Source organism: Anolis carolinensis, chromosome 3 (assembly GCF_035594765.1).
Source record: "Anolis carolinensis isolate JA03-04 chromosome 3, rAnoCar3.1.pri, whole genome shotgun sequence".
NCBI lineage: Eukaryota > Metazoa > Chordata > Lepidosauria > Squamata > Dactyloidae > Anolis > Anolis carolinensis.
The window spans coordinates 55539853-55553411 of NC_085843.1; positions in this window are offsets into that span (position 1 = coordinate 55539853).

Consider the following 13559-nt stretch of genomic DNA (forward strand, 5'->3'; position numbering starts at 1 on the left):
TTCTGCAATGCTGAGTCGTGCATCATTCTGCAGGTTTACTCTGGGCTCGCGGGCACACGTAAGAGCTTCCATTTATCATCTACAATGTAACAGAAGGGACTCGGGGCGGCCAACAAAATACAGTGAGTGAAGTGCTGCATATAGATAATACCATAAGCCTGAAATGATAAAAACCACAGAATTACAACCACACACATACCTAATTACAATATGAAACATTAAAATTTATTAAATGCAGTCATTGCTGTGGATAAAAACAAGTTGCTTCAACTGACATAGCCCAGTTCCGACATGATGCCCACGGTAATTTGTTTATTTTATTTACCATATTTATATCCCGACTTTCTCTACCCCCAAGGGGACTCAAGGCAGCTTACTAACGGTTCTTGTGCAGTGCCTTGGACATAAAATACAACATGAAATAAAGTTATTTGAATTGAAACAGACATAAAACATAATTAAAATACATTCCAGTATAAAGTATGTCCTCAAACTAATCCTTAAAAACCTATGTAACATCAAAGGCTGGCTTAAAGAGCCATGTTTTTAATCTGGAATGGAAGGCTTGAAGTGTAGGGGCTAGCCAGATCTCTCTACGGAGGGCATTCCAGAGCCGGGTCGCCACCACCGAGAAGGCCCTCTCTCTCATCCCCACTAACCGTATTTGAGACAGGCCTCTCCAGCAGATCTCAATGCCCACGCCAGTTCATAAAAGGTGATGCGGTATCTAAGATAGGTTGGACCCAAAGTGTATAGGGCTTTATAGGTAATCACTTGCACTTTGAATTGGATCCAGAAACTTGTTGGGAGCCAATGGAGCTGCTTTAGGAGCGGCATGATATGCTCTCCAAAGCTTGCCCCAGTTAGTAATCTAGCTGCCGATCTTTGCACTAACTGTAGTTTCCGAGTCATCTTCTGAGCCCCACATAGCATTTGCAAATCCCACCTCCTCCAAGGTGAACTGAACCACCTAAACTGGGTTCTACTGGCAAATAGAGACTCCACCACAGACATCAGAAAAGCTACAAGGCCAAAAAAAGCCATGAGAGTCAAGACAAAGATTCACCCAGAGGAAAAGTATTCTTGCCATACATCAAGGGAACCATTGGTCGCATAGGCAAGCTGATGAAGAAACACAACCCACAAACTATCTTCAAACCCACTAAGAAGATCCAACAAATGCTACGTTCCGCAAAGGACAAGAGGGATCCTCTCACCTCTGCAGGAGTCTACCGTATACCATGCAGCTGTGGACAAATCTACATAGGGACTACCAAACACAGCAGCATTGCACAAACACAAACCAAAGAACATGAAAGGCACTGCAGACTGATTCAACCAGAGAAGTCAGCCTTAGCAGAGCACCTGATGAACCAACCTGGACACAGCATAATATTTGAGAACAGAAAAATGCTGGACTAATCTGTCAACCACCATGTCAGACTATATAGAGAAGCCATTGAAATCCACAAGCATGTGGACAATTTCAACAGAAAGGAGGACACCATGAAAATGAACAAAATCTGGCTACCAGTATTTAAAAAATCTCTAAAATCAGGACAATAAATAAAGAACAACACTCTGAAAACAGGAATTCCAGTAATGAAACAATCAGGACAAGCTAACACCTCCCAACAAAGGATTCTCCCAGGCAGGAAACAGCCGGGCTTTGGAGCTGCAAGCCTATTCAATCCTAATCAAGGTGGCCATTTGCAACATTCACACTTGCCTCCAAAAGACAAGAGTTCTTTCTCCCACTCTGGACCTTCCACAGATATATAAACCTCCCTTGCTCAGTTTTCAATATACCTCACAACCTCTGAGGACACCTGCCATAGATATGGGCAAAATGTCAGGAGAGAATGCTTGTGGAACATGGCCATACAGCCTGGAAAACTCACAGCAACTCAGTCTTTCTGGCCATGAAACCTTTCAACAGCTAGTAGGCTGTTAGGAATTGTGGGAGCTGAAGTCCAAAACACGTGGAGGACCGAAGTTTGCCCAGGCCTGATCTACATTATATAATTAATGCAGTTTGACACCACTTTAACTCTTTAGCTCAATGCTATAGAATCATCTAAGATCTTTAGCCTTATCTGACAAAGAGTCTGGTGTTTTACCAAACTATAAATCCAAAGATTCCATAGCATTGATCTGTAGCAGTCAAAGTGATGTCAAACGGCATTAATTCGACAGTGTGGATGTACCGCAAGACCTCATTGAGGCCTTGCAGACTCGGGGCTGTTGCTTCCCTATACTCATCCTGAATATTGTCTCCTAGTGACACATCTCATAATGCTAGGGAACACGACTTTTGTTCCTGAATTATAAATGTCATTTCCTAATTGGTTCTATCATAAAAACAGGGGAAAAGTTTATTTAACTGCAAAAACCTTGTTTTAGTGGGACATCCTGCAGCACATTTTGCTATAGTTTTTCCATGAATATCTCATAGAGTCTCAACCAATTCAACATAGTTTGTGGCAGCCACAAAAACAAAGTGTCTGGAGTATAACAACTACTTACCACACAATTAAACAGGAAATAACACTTTCAAACCATGAACAGAAAATGTTTCAAATGTTGTTACCTAGTGTAATTTACCTGATGTACTTTAGTGATCTTGGCTTTTAGGGACAGCTCAGACTTGATTTGCTTTAGCCCTTACCAATTGGAAAGAATCTAAGTCTTGTGGTTCTCCTATATGAAGGGGTATTCTTCCAACTTCCAGCTGTGGAAAACAGAGGAAACAGAGGAAAAACAAAAGTGCAAATTTTCATCTGTAGCCAAAAGTGCCATTGGCAGTAACAGAGAGGATAGCTGTATGAGTCTACTCAGAAATAAGCCCGCAATTTTCCATGGGTCATAGTTCTGAGTAAGTGAATACGGGCTTGCAGTATTAATATAGTAGAAGCATAAATGGGCCACAACTCTACAGCACTGCTTATTCCAGTATATAGGGAAAATCTGACAAGAGAATTTGCACATTGTCCCTTCAAGATGTTTCTGAGGCTGCTTCAAAGGAACATGGGTAACTGCCATTTGTACCTTAGCCTAGAAACAGACCAACAAATTACATAATAACTTGTTATGTGACAAAGCAGGATCTCAAAAAGTCCCTTGTTAAGTATATAATATGGGTGACTTTTTAAAAATGTCCTTGCAACTCTAAGAAGCTATACTTCACAATATTTCTTCATCAACAGTAGTCTGTAAAAATTGGTATAATGCTGTCTTTTTCTCATTGAAAAAAAGAACACATGACCTGTAAGTAGGCCTTTAAAAAAAAAAGCGGCAATTCTCTATGCAGTGAGAATTGCCTTATCTACAAATGTTTCAAGTGTATCAAGTCAGATAAAAGGCTCATGGCTCGCTATCTCATTCCGCCTGCCTTCTCCTTAATAAGGCAGAACATTCAAAGAACATGGTGCCGACTCCCTTTCCTCGAATTTCAAAATCACTAAGCATCAAATCAGAATTAGAGCTATAAGATGCCAGTGTAGAAGCAGCTGCAAATTTAGCACAGTAGATGAGGAGCAAAGTTACTTTTGGAGATGATTAGAGCTGTGGATGTCACTGCGGCTGTCTATCACACATCTCCTTTGCCAGAACATAACATGAATAAAGCCCCAATTAATTTTAGAAGCACTCATGTCAGCCGGAGCTCCGCTTTAAGCACCTGTGTTTTAAGCGCACAGCTGTTCTTGGAAGGGTGCCTTGGCCGCCTCAGTGTGGTGTTACTCATCGAAATTCAAAAATAACCGTCATTGAATAATGCATTCTGCACAAATACAGAGATTAAATAAAGATTCTTTGAATATACCATAGTTAGGGATACTTATTATGTTTTGGAAAGACAGACATTCTGCAAAACATTTTGTTTGGATGAAAGTGTGCAATATACTTGTGAACATGTTTAAGCTGGTACCACTGAAAAAGGCATAGAATAAAGGTGGTGTATCTTTGGAGCAAGACCCTTAACTCCTAGTTAGAGATGGCAGAGTGGTTTGAGTGTTGAAATATGTCTCTGGACATCAGAGTTCAATCTCTCACTCAATCATGATGATCTTGGGCAAGTCAAAGATGCCCAGGCACAGAAAATCCCATGATAGGGTCATGTTAGAGATGCCATGAGTCAAAAGCAATCTGAAACCAAACAACACCACTGTTGGTTCAACTGATATGTTGTTATTTGTTATCACGTTGTTGTCTGGAATCCCAAGTTCATTCCTGACATGCCAGCTCCAATGGTTTCCAACCAGGACACGCAGAGCAGAGTGCAGAATCAAGTGTTTATTGCTTTGTTGATCAAAGGTTTCCTAGGGAAATTCCCAGATCTGGCATGTCCTCTGCTTACAGATATTGGCATTTTATTGACCATAATAGACATAGCTCTGATTAGTTCAAATTACAACCCACTGTCTTATTGGTTCAAAGTACAGTAGAGTCTCACTTATCCAACATAAACGGGCTGGCAGAACGTTGGATAAGCGAAAATGTTGGATAATAAGGAGGGATTAACAAAAAAGCCTATTAAATGTCAAATTATGTTATGATTTTACAAATTAAGCACCAAAACATGTTTTACAACAAGTCTGCCACTTGTTTGGGAATGTGGCTGTACTTGTGTTGTTGTTGGACGTATTGGCCCACTGTACGTTGCTGCCTAGAGAAACAGCTGTGAATTCAGGTGGGAGGCAAATTGCGTTGGATAATACAGAATGTTGGATAAGCGAAGGTTGGATAAATGAGACTCTACTGTACATTCATTGTTATCATGTTTCATAGTCTACGATTGATGTAAAGCTGGAGACTAAATAGTTTTCATTGGAAGAAATCTTGATTTTGTCTATGAATTGGAGTCCACCCCCAACCCTTTACAGGAGGGAAAATGATTGCTGCTTCTTGGGAGGGGGAGGAGTCCGGGGATAATGCTAGAACAATAGGGCTGTATGATCAATATGCCCTGTGTTTGATTATCTACATTTTGACCTTATTATTGAACCCATGGCTTGGCCGAGAAGAACATTCCTGGTAACTTGTGTGGTGGGAAGAAGGGAAGTTAAGCAGGGCTTCCCAGTGGGAGGCGTTTCCTACCTCTGGGACTGAGCGAGATATTGAGAGGTCATCTATCTGAGCCACAATCCCACAGCTCCGGCATTTCATGGGTTTGGGTTTTGTATAACAATGTCAGCTGCAGTTTATGCCACCCTATATGTGAGAGGTCTCCAAGAGCCCTTGATATCCACAGTCCTGCTCAGATTTTGCAAACTCAGAGCTATGGATTCTTAGATTGTATCAACCCTACAATTTGGTCTTCTTCTCTTCCACTTTCCTGAGCATTATCTTTTCTGACTGGTATGATGTGTTCAAAATATGGCATTGTTTTGAATTTTAGTGAGTGCTCAAGCTTGATATGCTCCAGGACCCATTCATGGGTCTTTTGGGCATTCTATCCTTGTTGGCTCAGTGGGTTAAGCCGCTGAGCTGCTGAATTTGCTAACCGAAAGGTCGGCAGTTTGAATCTGAGGAGTGAGGTGAGCTCCCACTGTTAGCCCCAACTTTTGCCAACCTAGCAGTTCAAAAACATGCAAATGTGATTGATCAATAGATACCGCTCCAATTGGAAGGTAATGGCATTCCATTCAGTCATGCCAGCCACATGACCTTGGAGGTGTCTACAATGTCGGCTCTTTGGTTTAGAAATGGAGATGTGAGCACCCCAGAGTCGGACACGACTGAACTTAATGTTAGGGGAAAACCTTTACCTTTATTATGGTATCTTTAACCCCACTCCAGTACATTGCAAACTAGCTTGTTTTATTCTTGATCACTTTCTTCACGGTTAGCTTCACAACCATACATTGAAACAGAAAATATTACATTATGGGTGATTCTGGGTTCATATTTAAACGTCTTTACACTTTGCGATCTTGTCTAGCTCCTCTATAGTTGCTGCTGCTTCTAATTTCTATAATACAGTCTCCAATTTCAGATTCAGCCAAGATGTGGAAAATTTGTAATTATTCTATAATTCATCACCTTTTCAGATGTGTAAATCATTTGTGATCATTTTTCTTTTCATAATATTCAACAAGAACAGTGGATTTTCTATTGTCTTCCCTCACTATCATGAAGCGTTGTTCCAAGACTTTCATATTTTTTGCTACTAATATGATTTTGTATGCATATCCTGCTTTACATATGATTTGTGTATGCATAAAACATAAAACAAATAGTGATAAAATGAAGTCTTGACAATTGGAAATAACTCTTTTTCTTCATCTTGAAATTTGACAGCAGCCTCTTGTCAGGACAATTAAATGTTGTGGTACACCAGTTTCTTTTTGAGCAATTCTAAATAATCAAAGGCTTTGCTATAAACTATAAAGCACTGGATTATTTTCTTCTAAATTTCTTTAGTATTCTGTATTAGCCAATGTATGCCTGCAACTCTAATGCTTTTTTTCTTTTCTGAACCCAGCATAGATATCTGGCATTGTTATTGGTAAACATCTTTGATACAAAATCTTGGGAATAATTTCCTTAAAAGGAAGATTTGCATAATGATCCAATGGTTAATTCTCCCATGTCTTTGGGAGAAAAATGCAAATTCAGTGTGCCCAGATCGTTTTCAATATTTGCATGCCAATTTTGTCTGTAGGGGCATGAAACTGCTCTATTGGTTTGTCATCTGCTCATATACTGGACATAATTCCAGGGTTTCCAGAGTCCTTTAACCACATGGCAAGTAGGATTCAGGGAGTAACCATTTTGAAAAATTAATTTCTCCATGCTCTACCCTATTAGCTTTCAAAAAAACCCCATGCACAAAAGAGGTATCCTACAAGGGAACAGTATAAAATGGGAGCTCTGTATTCATGCAAGGTTTGACTCATTCATGTATCAAAACAAGTTGTCCAAATCTGAGTTCTGAAGATAAACAGTAATATCAAAGATTATAGTTGGCCCTCCATATCTGCAGGTTTAAATTTCATCAGTGTGATTAATATGTTATTACTAGGGCCGGGCTTTAGCACAGCAGGTTAAATCAGCTCCTGCAGTAAATCTTGTCTATCAAGAGGTTGACAGTTCAAAGCCCGGGTCAGGGTGAGCTCGAGGCCTTAGCCCAGCTTCAAAAGTGGTTCGAAAGCCAAATGTAAGTAGATAAATAGGTATTGCTTAAAATGCGGGAAGATATTTTAAAGGCCCCTATGGAGGAGGGGGGCGGGGTTCAACAATATACTATAGGAAGGACTTTCTCAAACTGTCAGAGTTGCAGGGGTTTCTATTTCTGCTGCCACCAACTATGTATAGGATTCGAACCCGCTACTTCAATCAAATGCTGCCACCAATGCTTTATTCAGGAGCTTTTTCTATATTGGGATGTTGAGAGAGAGAGAACAACTTGACACTTTGTGTAAGAAGAAATAAGAAATGGTTTTTTATTGGTAGTTTGATCAGTAGATATGTGTGATGGTTTTATTAACATTGAACAGTACAGATGCTTAGTGGTTTCATTAAAGGCTTATGCTTTCACTTCAAAGGATGTTCTTATATCTTGGTTTCTGTGTACATATGTTCCTTCACCAAGGAAACACAAACAGGACAATTTACTTTTAAATCCACCTCCTGGGATTTAAACAGTAATGCTTTAGACCCTAGAGCTCCCAAATATAGGTCTTAGCCCTTTCTTTCTTAAAGGCTTTATCTATATTTCCTCAAAGAGGCTTTCCTCTCAAGACATAGTTCCCAACTGACTGAACTCCAAAAACTAACTCCTATAGGCTCACTGACTTTCAAACTCTAACTGCTCAGAGACTGGATACCAAGCCTTAACTGAAAAAGAATGTTCCCTCACTCAACTGTCACTTTGGCTCCGCCCATCTCTAGTTGCTACCCCGTTTCCCCTAAAATAAGACATCCCCAGAAAATAAGACCTAGTAGAGGCTTTGCTGAATTACTAAATATAAGGCCTCCCCCGAAAGTAAGACCTAGCAAAGTTTTTGTTTGGAAGCATGCCCGCCAAACAGAACACCTGAGCATGCAGGATCGGTAAATGTACGTACCATAAAGTGTTGTACATGGAATATTGGTAGTAACAAGAAATTCTTGATAGGATTCACAGTTTGTCTGGTTATGCTGGTTTATGATTACAACTCCTGTACTGTATATAATAAATGTTCATTTTTTTTGTTCAGCAATAAATGTGAATTCTTCTTCATGGAAAAATAAGACATCCCCTGAAAATAAGACCTAGAGCATCTTTGGGAGCAAAAATTATTATAAGACACTGTCTTATTTTCGGGGAAACACGGTAAGCAACTTCTCTTTTGCATTCAACCAATCAGTTCACACCTATGGTAATGGGTGCTTGACTCCTCCTCCCACTTGCTCTGCTGAGCTGTTGCAAGCCAGGCCTACAAAATGGCCACTCGTCAGCCCTGCCTACTAAAATGGCAGCACACCAATCCTGCGAAGTGGGCCGCTTGCCAACCTTATAAGGTAGGCCAGATCCGTTACAGCCCCCATAAGGGAATGCCAGAAAAATGCCGGCGATTTGAGCAAAGGAGAAAGTTTTCTAACAAAGCTCTTCTGCAAGGTGATGGAGAGCTGGAACCGAGCACAAGCCTCCAAGATGCCAAAGATGGGGAAAGCCTATATACCTCTATCTATGTACAATTGTCTGGCTTGGCTGTATATAAACAGCATTGAATGTTTGCTGCATATATATGTTCTGTGATCCACCCTGAGTCCCTTTCAGGGTGAGAAGGGCAGAATATAAATGCTGTAAATCAAATAAAATAAATAGAACAAGGTCAAACTCCTTCTGAACAAATCTGGCCAAAAAAACCTCATGATAGGTTCAGATAAGCCGTTTCACGCAGTACACCAATAGATCTGGAAAAAAGTGCATAGATCTATGTATATGGCTATCAAAATGGAAATCACATGAAAAGTGAAAAGTGATGAAAGAAAACGTCATCCTTGAATGCATTTTTGGAAGCAGCTCTGAAGTGGTCTCTGGGGGATTCCGAATGTTTTTGTTTAATTATGCAAAGATTCATTTCACATGTCAACATTGTTTAGTTTTGAATAAAAAGTTTTCTGAATCGTGTTTAGCAGCTCTTCCTTTGGTGTGGTGTAGCAACATCCTTACTTTTTCCATCTTGTTTCTACATCTGGTACCAAATTTTCTGATAAAGAAATAACATCCAGGAACACAGAGAACCATCTGGGGTTTTTTAATTGAAACAAAACTGTTCTGAATTATATGAAGATTATTTTTAGTACTTCAAGTACAATGGCTTCACACTACAGGGAAGGAGATTCCACCTGAACATTAGGAAGAATTTTCTAACTGTGAGAGCTCTTCAGCAGTGGAACTCTCTGCTCCGGAGTGTGGTGGAGGCTCCTTCTTTGTAGGCTTTTAAACAGAAGCTGGATGGTCATATGTCGAGGATGCTTTGAATGTAATTTCCCTGCATTTTGGCAGGTGGTTGGACTGGATGGCTCACGAGGTCTCTTCCAACTCTATGATTCCAAGTATATTTAATTTTGTACATATTGTTAGACAAACTCCTGTGCCCAACTTTGGAGGACAGGGAATGAATTTTACTATATAAATGATAAGTTTTTGTGGATTTACATTCCCAATACATAACTACAAGCACTCCCCAAGTTACGAACAAGATAGGTTCTGTAGGTTTGTTCTTAAGTTGAATTTGTTTGTAAGTTGGAAAAGGTGCATTTTTAATTAAAGTGTAACTACAGCCAAATACATATATTTTTAAACTTTGGATAGCATAGGGAAGAGTTAACATTGTGTTGTTTGTTTTGCTGTCTGTGCTCCTGTTCAGAAGGTTTGACCTCGCTTTCTATCCCTGTGATCATTGGATTTTGAAAAATGTGGCTATTTGTGGAAACAAGGATGGGCACTAACACCCCAATGGAGACACCTTTTCCTCATAACTAGTAGTTTCAATCTAGAAAATAGTTTCTATCTGTTGTTTAAATTCTCATTCTCATCAATTGCCAAGCTAGGGAGAGAAACATCAAGAAAACAAAAGGCACCCAGTTTATTACACCATAAGAAGAACATCTGCCTACTTTTCAGGTTCTTTTTTTTTATTGTAGTGGAACAAACTTTTGACTGTAAGAATTAATTCAGCTAACAAAGCATGTTTTCATTCTCTTTTAATCCCAAAGATCCTAACTTCAAGACAACAGCATTTTGGAATGCACCAGATTAATCCCCTTCACCAAAGATAAATTTAGTCTTCTGCTTTAAAAATCTTGTTTTGTTCTTGTAACAATAATCCTTTTTCCTACTCCCCTCCTTAAAAGCCACACTGTTTCATTTCCTTGTTGGATTCTGTAACGCAGATCGAGTCACTTACTCAATGTCCGGAAATGTGTCAGATTTTGAGACCTCTGTTCTCTTTTGACTCACTACTCAAGGAGCCAATTGAAGGAAGTAATTATTGTTTAGGAAAGATTGCATAAATATTTTGTAGAACCCATTCTATTGCACTATGTAACACGACTTTTGTTATGTTATTTCCTAATTGGTTCAATCATAAAAAAAAGAAAAATTTATTAAACTGCAAAAATTTTGTTTTGGCAGAACATCCTGCAACACATTTTGCTAGCTTTTCAATGGATATCTCAGAGTCTCAAGCAATTCAACTTAGTTTGTGGCAGCCACAAAAATGAAGTTTTTGGAGTATAACTACAGTAGAGTCTCGCTTATCCAACATAAACGGGCTGGCAGAACCTTGGATAAGTGAAAATGTTGTATAATAAGGAGGGATGAAGGAAAAGCGTATTAAACGTAAAATTACGTAATGATTTTACCAATTAAGCACCAAAACATCATGTTTTACAACAAATCAACAGAAAAAAAGTTCAATACATGGTAACATTATGTAGTAACTACTGTATTTAAGAATTTAGCATTAAAACATCACAATGTATTGAAAACATTGACTACTAAAGAATTGACTAGAAATAAAGATAGAATTGCATAAAATGAACTTACAGTAAAAACATTCAGAATTTAAATCCGTAAAAAGTTCAGTCCTGTGAAGGTTTTTAAAAATCTGTGATCCTTGCCTGCCTAGAGAAACAGCTGTGGATCCGGACACGAGGCAGACTGCGCTGGATAATACAGAAAGTTAGATGAGTGAAGGCTGGATAAGTGAGACTTTACTGTATTTTCAAAGTACACAATTAAATAGGAAATAACACTTTAAAACTAGGAACATAATTTTTCCCAGTTTTTGTTACAGTGTTATCTATACCAAGGATGATGAAATCTCTAGTTCCAGTTTTTGTTACATAGTGTTATTTATACCAAGGGTGAGGAAATCTCTAGTTCCTGTTGTGCTATAACTCCCATCAGCTCAGGCCAGTACAGTGGAGGGAGAATTATGGGAAATGCAGTCCCACTCCATTCCTGATACCTCCTCTATGTCATGGTTTGCAAAGGCACTGTGATGTGTGTGTTAACTGGAAAATGAAGTACAGTAGAGTCTCACTTATCCAACACTCTCTTATCCAACATTCTGGATTACCCAACGCATTTTTGTAGTCAATGTTTTTAATAAATTGTGATCTTTTGGTGCTAAATTCATAAATACAGTAATTACTACATAGCATTATTTTATATTGAACTACTTTTTCTGTCAAATTTGTTGTGTAACATGATGTTTTGGTGCTTAATTTGTAAAATCATAACCTAACTTGATGTTTAATAGGCTTTTCCTTAATCCTTCCTTATTATCCAACATATTTGCTTATCCAACGTTCTGCCGGCCCGTTTATGTTGGATAAGTGACTCTACTGTACATGTAGCTGATTGGCTGAGCATGCAAAGATCTGGGGATTGATTTGATACTGTTTCTGTTCTGCTGCTGTTTTCAGTGCTGACTGAGTACTGCTGGTGAAATGAGCAGTGTACTCAAAGAGGCCTTGTTATTTTGAGGCCTGTTTGCTGCTGAGAAAAGAGGGTGAAGAACGAGGACAGTATTCTTCTCTGAAGCAGATTTGTGGGCTGAGAAAGGACTGTTTATTACAGTGGCCTTCTGTAAGTGATCAGAGGGACCATTGTAAATGCTGTTTTTTGATCTCTTGGAATCAATAAAGTACCTGTATTTTTGTTCTGCAAACCTGAGTGGCATGTTACTGTTCTATGGGTGACTATGGATCACAGGCACATGCAAGAGCTTCCTTTTATCATAATCAATCACTAATACTCTATATGATGCAAAAGTCCACTGCAGTATTAATAGTATGGTGCTCTGTCCAGCCGCAAGCAGTATCTTAAATAAACCTGTTCTTCCGTAGACATGTACTGGTCTGTTTTCTTTTTGAAATACGCCAACAGGGTGTCAGAAGACTAATTCCTCACAATCAAAAAATTATTTGCGCTCACATTGTTTTTAGCCCCAGAAAAGTTCAGTTTCAACACAGCATAAGAATAGCCTGACCGGAAAGAAAGATCTCTTTGTTTCTTCATAGTTAAAAGAGTTTGAGGAAGTTCATCTATGCTATCAGGAAAGAAACTAGTTTAAAGAGTATTGTTAATTGAATATATTCCATTGTAAAAAAGCAGATATGTAGTGGTTTGAGTATTAGAACGACAACTCTAGTGATTAGGATCTCCAGAATCTCAGCCCAATACTCACACCACTAGACCATGCTGAAGTTTTTACTTCTGCTCTAGATATATAAAGCCATTCTTTAGTAGAGATGCATCAATCTGCCGTCCCTCTGAAATAATCTGACTCTGTTCAAAAGTATTAATCAGGTAGTGCAGCATAAGTTACACAGTGTCACTGCTCCCAATGCATTCAGAGCTGAAGGAAAGACAAATGAAACAGAAGATAATGTTCTAGATGCTGAGACCTTCTTGAAGCCACTTAAATGATTCAATTTCTAGTCAGAAACCTATTGACATGGAACGACTTAATGGTATTTATTGTGGAAATGCTACTTGCTTTCCACACTCAAAAAATCTGACTCCTACCCTACCTCACCCATTTGCATATGAAGCAATGTTACAAGACCATGGTCATCCTTTACAAACAGGGGACTGGGAGAAGAAGTGTGTGTGTGTGTGTGTGTGTGAAAAGTAGCAGCTACCATTGCCTTTCTTATCTCTTTGCTACTAATAGCAAGTTAAGAGGAACACTTTAGATTTAGAAAGCAGATACTCTTCATCTTCCAGAGCATTACTTCTTCAGAGCTTAAAGCAGGGGTGGGCAAAGTGTAGGCTGTGTCTTTCTTGGCCCTTTTGGCTCAAAAAACAAATGTTTGAGAGAAATTCCACTAGTTTTGGGGCTGGGTCATTTTAAGTTCAGAAAAGCCTTTCTTAAAACAGAATGTAAAACTATAACTGATATCTGGGTCATTTCCTGTTGTAAAAATAGCCAAAACAAAAAACAAACAAACAAACAAAAAAACACCTGAAGACATATGGCAGGAAACTCCTTCCTTCCTTCCATCCATCCATCCATTTTTTCACTTGACCTCAGGCTTATTGAAACTGGAATCCT